Raw genomic sequence first — 13,783 nt, forward strand, 5'->3', positions numbered from 1 at the left:
TCTAATTCCACTGATCTTATTAGGTTAAAAGGTCAGCACAACGTTGTGGACCAAAGGGTCAGTACTATGTTCCAATTACTGCTGACACCTCCAACATGATGGCACCACCTCCCCTTTCAATGTTGAAAAGGTACCATTCCCTCAGTCATGCTGTGGTTCCCTCTTACACCCCACAATTACCCATTCCCTTGTCCCTTCCAATGTCAACTTCACTTGTGATTATATGATACCTCACACCTGGCCTTTAACCTCCCTTCATCCTATGGCCTAGGGTCCAAAATTCAATTCCTGTGATGCAACTACTGACTTTTTATTCAATAGTTTAGAAGACCTCTGTTCAGTCTGCAAGCATAACTCCAAGCACCCAGTTGTACCTAACTTTAATTTTATTTTTCTCCTACTCTGACATGTTTTCTTAGCTTCCTTCTAGGAACTGAACATGGGCACTTGGTTGTGCATATAGCCTGACTCAACAATAAGTTCAATATTTTCAAATAGTTAGTGTTCCATCTTTTTCATTCCAGATTTCCAACCATCCCTATAATTCTTCAGTTGCTTTTAAGACAATTGTTTTGCATGCTCACCTCTTTTGCCTCTGAATCCCTCATACTTTCCATCTTGGACAGTTAGCATGACAACAGCCTATCATCAATAATGCTCAAATTTATTATTAAGGAAGTGGTAATAGGACACATGGATTTATCCTTGATGATGTAACCACATCGAGAGAGAAAGTGGCTAATATATTAAGATTTTGATAAGGTGCCACACAAGAGTTAATCAAACAAAATTAGAACATAAGGTGTTGGTAATATACAGGTGTAGACTTAAGATGGATTTGCAGACTGAAAATAGATTAGAAATACAGGGTTAGTTTTCAAGCTGTTGCAGGAATTGATGCTGTGGGCCTCTGCTATTCACAATTCCTTTTCTGCCGGGATCTGGAAAAGGATGGACAATAGTGACCATTCTCTTCCCAAATAGGCTGAAACCAACTGCATGTCCCCTGACAGTAATTGAGACATTTCAAAGAAGAACCTCAGAATTTTATGATCTTTGTAGCACATTCCTGGGCAAAGTGATGCACTAAATTAAGTGCTTCCTTTCTGTTGCTGCATCACAATGCTTCAAACCTTTCAGACAAAGTAAGATGTTAATTATACTCTAAATGGAGCATGAGGGAAAAGCTTGAAGTAATATAGATATATTTTTAGACCAATATATAATGAACATCATTCCACTAATTACTTTTAACAAAACTATTTTGTATTTTGAATGTTAAATACAAAACAAAATTGGTTAAATATTTGTAGGAATATCAGAAGCAGGCTTAATGGTAGTATAGAGTAGATCAAAATTAATCTTTTCTCCCCCTCACATAACTAAATTGATAATCCTGACTACATCAGTACTTCCAAAGATGTACCGACAAACAAGATCTCTTTTGTTAAAAATGCAACTAAAGGCAGTAACAATTTTTGCTCAAGCTGCTGTGGGCAGTCCATCATGGGGACTAGCCTCCCCACTATCAAGGACATCTTCAAAAAGGTGATATCCATCATTAAGGTCCCTCACCACCCTGTTCTCATGCTACTTTCAGAGAAGAAATACAGAAACCTGAAGTCAAGTCAAGGCAAGTCAAGTCACTTTTTATTATCATTTTGGCCATAACTGCTGGTACAGTACACAGTAAAAACGAGACAATGTTTTTCAGGACCATGGTGCTACATGAAACAGTACAAAAACTACACTGAACTACGTAAAAACAACACAGAAAAAACTACACTTGACTACAGACCTACCCAGGACTGCATAAAGTGCACAAAACAGTGCCAGCATTACAATAAATAATAGACGACAATAGGCACAGTAGAGGGCAGTAAGTTGGTGTCAGTCCAGTCTCTGGGTATTGAGGAGTCTGATGGCTTGGGGGAAGAAACTGTTACATAGTCTGGTCGTGAGAGCTCAAATGCTTCGGTGCCTTTTCCCAGATGGCAGGAGGGAGAAGAATTTGTTTGAGGGGTACGTGTGGTCCTTCATAATGCTGCTTGCTTTGTGGATGCAGCATGTAGTGTAAATGTCTGTAATGGCGGGAAGAGAGACCCCGCTGATCTTCTCAGCTGACCTCACTATCTGCCGCAGGGTGTTGCGATCCGAAATGCTGCAATTTCTGAACCAGGCAGTGATGCAGCTGCTCAGGATGCTCTCAATACAACCCCTGTAGGATGTGATGAGGATGGGGGCGTGGGAGATGGACTTTCCAAGCTGGTGTTGAGGGACCAGGTGAGATTCTCTGCCAGGTGAACACCAAGAAATTTGGTGCTCTTTACGATCTCTACCGAGGAGCTGTCGATGTTCAGCGGAGAGTGGTCACTCCGTGCCCTCCTGAAGTCAACAACCATCTCTTTTGTTTTGTTCACATTAAGAGACAGGTTGTTGGCTCTGCACCAGTCCGTTAGCTGCTGCGCCTCCTCTCTGTATGCTGACTCATCGTTCGTGCTGATGAGACCCACCACGGTTGTGTCATTGGTGAACTTGATGATGTGGTTCGAGCTGTGTGTTGCAGCACAGTCATGGGTCAGCAGAGTGAACAGCAGTGGACTGAGCACACAGCCCTGGGGAGCCCCCGTGCTCAGTGTGGTGGTGTTGGAGTTGCTGTTCCCGATCCAGACTGACTGAGGTCTCCTAGTCAGGAAGTCTAGGATCCAGTTGCAGAGGGAGGTGTTCAGGCCCAGTAGGCTCAGCTTTCCAATCAGTTTCTGAGGGATGATTGTGTTGAATGCTGAACTGAAGTCTATGAACAGCATTCAAACATACGTGTATGTGTACATGTGTGAACACACACAATGTTTGAGGAACAACTTCTCCTCTGTCATCAAATTTCTGAACGACAATGAACCCATGAACATTCACTCACTATCTGTGCTCTCTTTTTGCATGACTTATATTTTTAAATATGTAATTCTTGTTGTAATTTATAGCACATTTATAGCATCGCACTGTAGTTTTGCCACAAAACAACACATTTCAAGACATCTAGTGATAATAAACCTGATTCTGCGTCTTCCTTTACTCTGTTCCAAAATAAGTTATGAAAATGTGACAGAGAAATTGATACTAATTATTTGACCCATTTACTTCTTAAGAAAACGACATTCTAACTTCTTCAATGGTTTTATTGAAAGTGAAATTAGTCTTTGTCAGAGGTGGTAAATGAGCTGGCAGTTTATTTTGCCTTATGCCTAGTGACTATAACCCATTTGATGCCTCTGATGAAAATGAATTCACCCACAGCAAATTACATCTGAAAAGAATTTCTTACACAAATTATATAAAATTGAACCACGGAACTTTGCAAAGGTGGCATCGATATGCAAATGAAGATTGAAGGAAAAAAGCTGCTGTTACTTTCTTGTGATTTGGTGTTTTTATCTTTAAAAGGTCACATTTATAATTCTCTAAATCATCTTTGATTTTTGAACGTTTCCAGTTTAAAAAGGTGTCTTACCTTTGATAGACTGCTATTAGGATTTTGCAATCAATGAATCTCTGCAGGTGACAGCACCCTAACCAGATGTGTTCAATTGAAATTATTAACCTGCTCAGTTGAGGAAAAACACCAGAGACACGAAATTACCTCTGAAGCGGTTTTTATTCAGAGAGGAGTTTGCAGCCCCACGCACTTCGGGCGTAAGGTAGCCAACTCCCAATTTGTCGGTTTACAAAGGTCATACTTATACCCAAAAGCAGGGTACTACATTCGCAAATATGGTTACCGATTCAAATTCATCAATTGATTGGCTATTGCATAGCTAAGCACGTGAAATACTCGGAATAAGTATAGACACAAGTGAAATACTTGGAATAGTATGGACACAAGCAAAACACTCGAAATAGGTATATAGCTCAGATACTTTGCCAGACACATTGTCTTGAGGTGGCAAGGTTCCTCTTTCCTTGTGGTTGCCATGTCCGTTTGGTACTCTATTTTAGTTACATGTTCCCCGTCCTCCTACGCTTCCCCAATTACATACTGTCTCCAGACCTGTACGCATACTTTGCTACACTTACCCTCGTCCCCCCTTCTACAAGTACCCCTTACCCTCTTCACATTCTCAGATGCAACATGGGTTGGTGACCAAGGCCACAAGAGTTGTGAATATCACGTAAATCAGCCTTCCAACTGTCTACAACTTTTCACTGCCTCATGATAACAGCCTACAATTTCACCATTCCTATCCCTGTTATTCTCTCTTTGCACTCCTTCTATTGGACAGAAGATATGAAACCTTGAGAACACATCCCAACAAGATCAAGGGCAGCTTCTATCCCATTGTTATAGTATTCTTGAATGGATGCCTTCTAGGTTAAAAATGAAATCAGGATATTTCAATTTACTTTGTCATGGCCCTTACACGTTATTACTATATACTGCAATTTTCCCTTTTTTAAGAATCTTTATGTACTTATGTATGGAATGATCTGCTTGTATGGCATGGAAACAAAAGCTTTTCACTAAATCTCAATGGATGTAACAATAATAAATTACCAATAATTTGTACTTCTCAGTAAGAGTTTTCCTCGCCCTCCCCGGCAGCCTTCTAAGTTTTTTTAAAAACCCCAGTTTTGAACAGCAGTGGGACTGAAGGATCTGCAGTTTGGTGGAACTCAGCACGTCAGTTCTGATGAAGGGTCTCGAACCAAAACGTCAACTTGGACAAAAAGGTAGATGAACTGATTAGCAAGTTTTCAGATGACACAAAAATTGGTGGAATTGCAGATAATGGAAAGGGTTATCAAAGGATACAGCAGGATAATGATCTGCTGCAGATATGGATAGAGAAATGACAGATGAGTTTAATCCAGGCAAGCGTGAGATGTTGCACTTTGGGAGGTCAAATGCAAGGGGAAAATATAGGGTACATACAAAATGATGGAGGAACTCGTTAAGTCAGGCAGCATCTATGGAAGGCAATAAACTGCCAACGTTTCAGGCTAAGACCTTTCACCAGGACTGAAAAGGAAGGGGACAGAAGCCAGATTAAGAAGGTGGGGGGAGGGGGAATGAAGTTGATAGGTACAAGAGGTGAAGCCACATTGAGAGGAGGTTGCTGGGGAGGTGAGCATCAGGAGAAGCACGCTTAAGATCCCTTCCCAGTAATTAAACAAAGGTTTTACATTAGATGGTGGTCAACATTAGTTATCCATTCATTGTAGTCTCTTGTAGTGAGAATACATTATTGCATCAGACACTCACATTCACCGCCTGAGAACTTGGTGTTTTGTGTATAGTGGGCAGAGGTGGGGGAGATAGTTTAGAGGTGTATGATGAGTGCCATAGATAAGTCAGCCTGCTATCAGGCTTGCAGAGAATCATATCAGATGTGGGACTACCCTGGAGAACGAGATTTCACACAATGGAGGTGGCAGACGAGAACTTCAGTGCACATTCTGGAGACAAGGGCTGATAAGTATGCACATTGGAGATGCTTTTGGTAAGGTCAATCTGCGTAAAAGCCAGTGAAGAGGTGTAAGAGGATAACAAAGTGAGTCTCCAGCATTGCTTACAACTTCATGGGTTTGAAATCTAATCATTCTGGCTATTCCCATGATAATGCACGTGGAACTAATGCAAGAGATTTTGCAGATTCTGGAAATTCAGATCAACACACACACAAAATGTTGGAGGAACTCAACAAGTTAGGCATCTATGGAGAGTAATAAAGAGCCGATATTTCAGGAGTCAAAGCTGGCAGGGTGGTGAAATGAGAAGCTGGGTTGATAGGTGGGAAAAGTAAAAGTCTGAAGGAAGGATCTGATAGAAGAGCAGAATGGACCACAGGAGAAAGGGAAGGTGAAGTGGCATCAGAGGGAGGTGATAGACAGGTGAGGGGAAGAGAAGGGGTAAGGGAAGAGTCAGAATGGGGAACTAACACTTGGGTCTAACCATTGTTATGCTCTAATGACAAATGTCTCAGCTTTCAATGCTACAAGCAATAGAATCCTGTCAACTAAATCCTTAGTTCTGAAATGGAAATTTTCCCTTCTGTCAAGCAAGAAGAGCTTGCTACCCTGTGACTTCAAACTGCTGCCATCAATATTATGAATTCTAGAGGTCAAATTTACTTGAGGGTGTCACAGTACTTCCAGTAATCCTCCCATCAATGAATTACTCAGCTTGCTGATCACCCTTCCTGGGAGAATGGTGGCAGTCTTTCATTATATAAGGATGTGTCCTATATTTGGATGAAAGCAATTATTTTCCAGCACTGTTATTCACATACAGTCCTCAAGTTTTTCTTTCAGCCAGTTCATCAAGGTGGCTGTGACTCACTGTTAATGTGCAGGGACACCAACCCAAGCAGTATGATAAGTTTTACTGTTGGTCATCCCGGCTCAACACTGCACATGCTCACCGTTCATCCTCATCCACTGCAAATCCAGCAACCATCCACCAGTATAGTTCCACCAAAAGCCCACTGACATCTTCATGGACAACTTCAAAACTTCACTCGTCCAGGCTGCTGTCCCAACATGCTTCAAATCAGAACTAAACGATTATCGACTAGCCAGCAGCACTGACACCAATCATCATGAAGTACTTTGATTGGTTGGTAATGGACACTCACCAAGATGCTTATCGACAAAACTGCTCTAACACAGATGCCACAGCGTCTCCCATACACCTGGCACCTAGAAAGCAAGAACACTTACATCAGAATGCTGTTTCTAGATTTCAGTTCTGCATTCAACACTATAGTCTCTGAGACTTTGGCGAACAAACTCCTACTCCTCATTCTAAATACTCCACTGTGCAATTTCCTAATCAACAGGTTTCAGATAGTCAGGACATGCAACATGCTTCTCCCTCATCATCGTCCTCAAATCAGGTGTCCCCACAGGCTGTGTGCTGAGCCTGACGCTGTACACTCTGTTCACACGTGGCTGCATGGCCAAACACCCGAATTGTCAACTTCACCAATGACACGACAGTCACATTCATTACCAACCGATGAAGGAGGTTGAGGAGCTCGAGGCCTGGTACCAGGAAAATAACCTGGTTATCAACTTCAGAATTTATATCCCCCTCATCCTTCTTACATCAGTGGCACAGCAATAGAAACTGTGAGTGTTGCAAGCTCCTGGGAGCGCACATCTCACACAGCCTCTCATGGACCCAAAACACTTTCCACACCATCTGGAAATCTCACTAACACCTCGATTTTCTGAATACTCTGAAAAGAGCAGGACTGTGTACATCTGAACTCATGTCCTTCTACAAATGCACAGTAGAGAGCATCCTAACTTGCTGCGTCACAGAATGATACAGAAACTGCACTACAGCAGACAGGAAAGCTAAACAGCAGGTAGTCAAAACTGAGCAATGCATCACCAGTACCAGCCTACCTGCCATCATATACAGAAAGGTGCCAGTGAAGTTATGAAGGATCCCATCCTCCCTTCTCATGGACTGTTCGTCTCACATTCAGCCAGATTTTCAGCTCTTTCTTGTATGCTGATTCATCACCACCTTAATATGGCATTGGACCTGAACTTAGCCTCACAGCCTCCACTGATGGAGATTGTGGAAATGTTGTTGCTAATCCAAACTGACTGGGTCTGTAAGTGAGGAAATAGAGGATCTAGTTGCACAAGGGGGTATTAAGGCCTAGGTCTTGGAGCTTATTAATTAGCTTTGAGGGGATGATAGTGTTGAGTACCGAGCTGTAGTCAATGAAGAGCATCCTGATGTGAGTACCTTCACTCTCCAGATATTCCAAGGTTGAGTGAAGAGGCAATGAAATGATATCTGCTGTAGACCTGTTGTGTCAGTAGGGAAATTGGAGCAGATCCAAGTTGCTTCTCAGGCAGGAGATGATAAATGTCATGGCCGGCCTCTCAAAGCACTTCATCGGCATGGATGTAAATACTATTGGACAACAGTCATTGAGGCAGGTTACCACATTCTATTTGCGCACCAGTATAATTGAAGCTTGCTTGAAGCAGGTGGATACCACGCACTGCTGAAGTGGGAGATTAAAGATTCTGTACTATGAACGATCCAGCCAATTGATTAGCACGGGTCTTCAGTACTCAGCCATATAATAAAATGTTAGTTTCAGGTTATCAAATACAAAAGCAATCGGGTGGGTCCCTGAACAGAATGCCACGTTTTAAAGCAAGGTCAATGCATATTGAATTGTTTTGTTTGTGGTAGTTTATACATTTACAAATAGAAAGAGTGAACATATTTCTGTAGCCAAATGTGATCACAATATTCACAGACTAACATTAACAGAGACAAGACCTTAACTTAGCATTAAAAACATCAAGAATTCCTTTCACCAATTTTCAAGCCTATTCAAACTTTAATTGAAAACTACAGATTTTCAACTAAATTAACATTTCCAAAGAAAACAATTTGTCATACGCCTGTTTAATTTTAAACTTCAAGAAAACCCCAAATGGAATTTTAAAGTAAAAAACTATAAGGTTCAAAACACAAATACAAACATCACACAGCAGGAGCTTTCCCTGAATAAGTACAGGTAAACAATTTTCTTCAAACACTGCCTCTTTTGTTTTTGAATGAAAAGTAGAAAACTGCAGATCGAAATAATCTCAGGAATTGTGAGAAACACTCGGATCAGTCAGCAACTGCAGATAAAAGAAGTTGATGAACTGCTAGGAACATGAATGCTCTTTTGAGATTAATAATTTTGCAGTATTCCTCTGTTTCTCCTAAGATTCCAACTCTTCAATTGCTGATTGATCTGGTGTCAGCCTTTCCTCACCCCCATCTCCCTGATCCTACATCAGAGCCAGATTTATTCCTGACATACGTCATGGAATTTCTTGCTGTGTGACTGCAGTAGTCTCCTGAATGCCTCCCAGGATGGAGACCACTGAAGGACTTAGCCATTGGAGAATTGAGTGCTGAGGTTTTAGCCAATAAAAAAGGGGGGGTCAGTGTTGTCACTTCCCATGATCTTAGCATCACACACCCTACCACCACATCTGATTTGAACAGTCAGAGACACCCTGACCTCCCTTTTTTACTGGCTAGATGACCTTAACACTCAATCCTCCAATAGCTAAGTCTTTTAGTGGATGAATCCCATTCCCTACACCCCAAGGAATAAATGAACCCCACCCTTACAATCCAGTCCATTGATGGATGTAAACACAAAGTACACTGCAGATGCTAAGTTCATCCAGCTTGTTTGTACGCACTGATGGATGTATTCCACCACAGATACCAAACATTTGATGGATAAATCTCACTATCCCACACACCTTGGCTTCAATCCTCTAGTAGATGAAAACCAATTTCTAGGCCCCAGGCTGATGGATGAACCCCATTTAATAGGCCTCATTATCTGACAATGAACCACAAACCAGACTCCAGTCCTCCTATGGTTGAAACCATCTCAGGCCAAGCCCAATGGATACCAAGTTCCTTTTCACCCTCACAACCCAAATCTGGCCTTGGTTCTCAAGGGGGTATTTTAATAGTGTGATTTGCAATACAACCAGTGATACATGTAATATTAAATTTGTACTTCCCAAGATCCATCTTGAAAGTATTGATTATCTAGAATAAGAGACTGACATGAGAATCCTAGTATGCTGTTGAATTATCAGTTACCACCAACAATGTTGTCACATTATTATTTACACAAGGATGTTAAGCATTTATAATACTACAAATGTTAAACTTTTGGGAATTCTTTCCTCAGCCAGGTTAAATGAAATTTTCATATTTGGTTAATTCTAATAACTAGATGAGGTAGGAAAATGCTCCCTTATCCAACCTGAGCATGGCCTCATCGTGGCCCATCAAGGCCATGGACAGACCTCAGTTGGAGTAGCAAAACCTCAGATTTGATCTGAGTCACTTCCAATCTAACAACATGAACATCAATTTCTCTAACTTCTGGTAATTTCTCCCCCTTCTCCTTGTCTCCTTTTCCATTCTCCATTCTGGCACACCTCTTACTCATTTCTCTTCTGCTCACGTGCCTATCATCTTCCTCTGGTCCTTCCTCCTCCTCTTTCTTCCATGGTCCACTCTCCTCTCCTATCAGATTCCTTCTTCTTCAGTCCTTTACTTCTTCCACCTATCACCTCCAAGCTTCTCACTTCACCCTTCCCCCACCCACCCACCTACTTACCCCTCAGCTGCTTTCATCCATCATCTTCCAGTTTGTACTCCTTCCTACCCCAGCTTCTTATTCTGGTTTCTTCCCTTTACCTTTCCAGTCCTGATAAGGATCTCGACCTGAAAAGTTGAATCTTTTTTCCTCTCCGTAGATGATACCTGACCTACTGAATTCCTCCTCCATTCTCTGTGTGTTAAACTGGATTTCCAGCACCTACAGAGCCTCGAGTATTTATATCTGAATATAGTTCACAACACATAGTCAGTGAGTGGAAAAGTTAAGCATCATTCTCACGGGCAATTGTCCAAGACAGTTCAAAATTCAAAATGTTATTGAATGCTGGTCTATTCTGAACAATTTTTACTGGACAATAGTTTGATCTTTCAGCCATATTTTGTTCAACACTTGTAATTTTTGATGTGACTTTTGCAGCAATTTTACTTGACCTGGAGAAAGTGAAATCTGATGGCAAAGAATATCATACTTCTTGTAATTGTATCAAAATATTATTTCTAGTCCCATACAATATGTGTTCATTCAACAAGTTATACTCCATGGCCCAAAGATGAATTTCCCATCCACAAGGACTTAATGTCTCCATCAGTATAGCAGCTGGAGAACTACACAGAACTATCTGGGTGTCACACAGAATTCAGCCAGAATTCTCAATCCTTATCAGAGTCTGAAATGTACATTAGTTGACATTCTTTGAAAATATGATCCAAATTTTGTTGTAGTTGTAAAGATACCCGCACTTTCTACATAATAGCCACATACTAGGATTGCTGCCAAGAACCATACAGAAAAACAGAAAATAGCAAGGAAAAGAGGAAAAAGGATGACCAATATTCTGCATTCTCTTTTCTTTTTACTACTTTGATATACTTCTGTACAGCATGACTTGGAATATAAACAGCAGTTTTTCCACTTTATCATGGCATTTGTGACAGTAATAAACAAATACCATGTCAATACCAATGGGTCGAAGCAGGGGTTCCCAACCTGGGGTCCACCGACCCCTTCAATTAATGGTCCGTGGGAATCCCTCGACCAAAGGGAAAGGAGTGTAAATATTGAACATATGTATTGCAACCTGGGTTAATATTCCTCCATAAATGTTCAGCAGTTTTGAGAAAATGGAGATTAATCTCAAGAAATTGTTGGAAACAAACCCAGGATGAATAAAAACAAAGGAAGTGTTACATGCTGTCGAATTTTTCACTGTTAGTTATAGAAATCCTGCAGAGCAAGAAAATTAAGTAACATTGAATAACGTACATTAGAAATCATTGGCAAGGCACAAGTATATACGTCTCTTAGTAAGACCATGAGACCATAAGATATTGGAGCAGAATTAGGTCACTTTGCCTACCAAGTCTGCTCTTCATCATGGCTGATTCATTATTCTTCTTAGCCCCAATCTCCTGCCTTCTCCCTGTATCCCTTCATGCCTTGTTCAATCAAGAATTTATCAACCTCTGCCTTAAATATACATAAAGACTTGGCCTCCACAGCTACCTGCGGCAACAAATTCCACAGACTCACCACTTTCTGGCTAAAGAAGTTCCTCCTCATCTCCATTCCAAAAGATAGCCCGTCTATTCTGAGGCTGTAGCTTCTGGTTCTAGACTCTCCCACCATAGGAAACATCCTCTCCACATCCACTCTATCAAGGCCTTTCAACATTTAATAGGTTTCAATGAGGTCACCCCTCATTCTTCTGAATTCTAATGCAAACAGGCCCAGAGCCATCAAATGCTCTTCATATGACAAACTGTTCAATCTTGGAATCCTTTTTGTGAAATTCCTTTGAACCCTTTCTAATGTCAGCACATCCTTTCTAATATAAGGGGCCCAAATCTGCTCACAATACTCCAAGTGAGGCCTCACCAGTGCTTTATAAAGCTTCAATATTACATCCTTGCTTTCATATTTTAGTCCTCTTGAAATGAATGCATTTGCCTTCCTCACCACCGACTCAACCTGCAAATTAACTTTCAGGGAATCCTGCACGAGAACTCCCAAGTCCCTCTACACCTCAGATTTTTGAACTTTCTCTCCATTTAGATAATCTATCCTTTTATTTCTTCTATCAAAGTGCATGGCTATATACTTCCCGACACTGTATTCCATCTGCCACTTCTTGCTCATTCTCCTAATCTGTTCAAGTCTTTCTGTAGCTACTCTACTTCCTCAAAACTACCTGCCCCCCACCTACCTTCATACCATCTGCAAACCTTGCAACAAAGACCCCTGTGACACACCACTAGTCACCACCAACCAACCAGAAAAAGGCTCCCTTTATTCCCACTCTTTGCCCCCTGCCAATCCACATTTGTATCTTTCCTGTAATACTTGTTAAGCAGCATCATGCGTGGCACCTTTTCAAAAGCCTTCTGAAAATTCAAGTAAACACAACATCAACTAATTATCCTTTGTCTATCCTGCTTGTTAGTTCTTCAAAGAATTCCAACAGATTTGTCAGGCAAGATTTTCCCTTGAAGAAACAATGCTGACTTTGGTATGTTTTATCATGTGCCTCCATGTACCCCAAAACCACATTGTTAACGATCGATTCCCACATCTTCCCAATAATAGAAGTCAGGCTAACTTACCTATAATTTCCTTTCTTCTGCCTGCCTCCCATGAGTCGACTGATATTTGCAATCTTCCAGTCTTCAGGAACCATTTCAGAACCTAGTGATCCTTAAATGATCATTACTAATGCCACTACAATCTCTTCAGTCACCTCTTTCAGAACCCTGGGTTGTACACCATCTGGTCCAGGTGACTTATCTACGTTCAGACCTTTCAGTTTTCCCAGAGCCTTCTCCTTAGTACTTCACACACTTCTGACCCCTGACACGCTGGAACTTCCACCATACTGCTAATGTCTGCCATAGTGAATGCTGATGCTAAGTTCTTATTTGGTTCGTTCGTCATTTCCTTGTCCCCCATTACTACCCCTCCAGCATAATTTTCCAACAGCCCATATCCCCTCTCACCTCTCTTTTACACTTTATGTACCTGAACAAACTGTTTAATATTATTGGCTAGCTTACTTTCATAATCCACCTTTTCCTTCTTAATGACTTTTAAAGTTGTCTGCTGTTGGTTTTTAAAACCTTCCCAATCCTCCAACTTTTTGCTTATTTTTGCTCTGTTATGTGCCCTCTCTTTGGCTTTTATGTTGGCTTTGACTTCTCTCGTTAGCCACTGTTGTATCATCTTGCCTTTAGAATGCTTCTTGCTCTTCGAAATGTATACATAAATTTTGGCCAACTCCTCTCTCATGCTTCTGCATTTCCCTGTACTCCACTGTAAGCTGATACATTTGATTTTAGTTTCTCCTTCTCAAATTTCAGGGTGAATTCGATCACATTATGATCAATTGTCTCCAAGGGTTCTTTTACCTTAAGCACTCTAATCAATTCCTATTCATTGCACAACAACCAATACAGAACAGCTGATCCCCTAATGAGCTCAACCATGAGTTGCTCTAAAAAATCATCTAGTAGTCATTCTAGAAATTCCCCCTTCATGGGATCCACCGGATTTTCCCAATCCACCTGTGTATTGAAATCCCCCATGACTATTGTAACCATTGCCCCTTGGGCAAG

General features: G+C 41.2%; 1 protein-coding gene and 1 pseudogene across 4 annotated transcripts in view; both read right to left on the reverse strand.

Moving 5' to 3' along the window:
* st3gal2 (ST3 beta-galactoside alpha-2,3-sialyltransferase 2) overlaps positions 1–13,783 on the reverse strand; it is a 288,593-nt gene that overhangs the window by 178,117 nt on the left and 96,693 nt on the right. Inside the window, exon 2 of one of the 4 annotated variants that reach the window (XM_073069673.1) lies at positions 6,630–6,693. The exons of the other annotated variants lie outside the window; for them this stretch is intronic. The gene's annotated coding sequence lies outside the window, so the exon portion shown is untranslated. The remainder of the gene's footprint in view (positions 1–6,629; positions 6,694–13,783) is intronic. 4 annotated transcript variants of the gene reach the window in all.
* LOC140740969 (uncharacterized) overlaps positions 5,411–13,783 on the reverse strand; it is a 61,891-nt pseudogene continuing 53,518 nt past the window's right edge.

This window comes from Hemitrygon akajei, chromosome 17 (genome assembly GCF_048418815.1).
Source record: "Hemitrygon akajei chromosome 17, sHemAka1.3, whole genome shotgun sequence".
Lineage (NCBI taxonomy): Eukaryota > Metazoa > Chordata > Chondrichthyes > Myliobatiformes > Dasyatidae > Hemitrygon > Hemitrygon akajei.